The following is a 1183-nucleotide window of genomic DNA, read 5'->3' as shown; positions in this document are numbered from 1 at the left end:
CCCTTGCATAACATGTGTGGGGTCCTGGGTTCAAATTATAGTAAAAAAAAAAAAGAAAACAAACCCCAAAGAGAGAACAGGAAATTATAGGGAGCAGAGTGGCACGAGCTGAGCTACAGGACTTGCATGTGTGGGGACACAACCAGAGAGAACTAAGGAAGAGGCTGCGCTCAAAGTCAGGAGGGATCCGTGTCTGGGGAAGGGGGCGGCTGCAGTTGACATGGCAGCAGAGGGGTGCCCGGCACTTGATTAACGATGGTCCCTCTTTCTGTTACACCAGCACTCACTGCGCAATTACTCACCACGTGCTACACGGGGGACTTCTAGGATGTATCTGACATCCTGGAAAAAGATGAGGGACACAGAGAGAAGTGTGGCAGGCGGCGGGCGGTACTGAACACCTAATGTGAGGCAGGGTACCCGACACCAGACCCAGGAGGCCTCGTTTGGTTCCTGCCGCATCTGGTTGGGGACTGGTGGGCCTGATATTCACTGAGACACCAATAAGCCTGAGGAAAGCGTAAGCCTCCTGTCATCTCCCTGAGCCGTCAAACAGCTAACTCAGACCATCACTCCTGCAGCTTTCACTCTGGAGAGATTGTGAGAGACGCCGCATCTTTGACCAGTAGCCCGTTAGGGCTGTAAAGGACATTGCCGCGGGTACTTGGCAACACATTACCAATGCACAAAACAGTAATAGGACTTGGCGTTTATAAGCACTAACTTACCCTATAGAGACGTGAAAGATCCAGCTATCTGTGTGGAAAGTAAATGACCCACCGGCTCGTTATTCATCTCATTTCTCTCCTCCTCCTCCTCCTTCAGTCTTTTCAAGACAGGGTTTCTTTGTGTAGCCCTGGTTGTCCTGGAACTCGCTCTGTGGACCAGAAGGAAAGGCGGTACTTGTGTGGTATGGGCGTGGTCGGGTAGTGGTGCTAACAACCAATCCCAGGGCATCATGCATATCAGATAAGAGCTTTGCCACAAAGCCCCCACCCCACCCCACCCCAGCAACCATTAGCTTTTAAAAATGAAGTCTGCACTATAAGAAAAGCCAAAACTTCTTAGGAAACACTATTAAATAATAGATTACCTGGTCCCGTAGACCTAAAGGAGTCCATTTTATCTTTTAACAGAAAAGTATGTTCTTTGAATTCAGAGAGCATCAAATTTTCGTTCCTGC

This window comes from Mesocricetus auratus, unplaced genomic scaffold, assembly GCF_017639785.1.
Source record: "Mesocricetus auratus isolate SY011 unplaced genomic scaffold, BCM_Maur_2.0 Super-Scaffold_100009, whole genome shotgun sequence".
Lineage (NCBI taxonomy): Eukaryota > Metazoa > Chordata > Mammalia > Rodentia > Cricetidae > Mesocricetus > Mesocricetus auratus.
The sequence above is the reverse complement of the archived record's forward strand: the minus strand, read 5'-3'. Positions refer to the sequence as shown.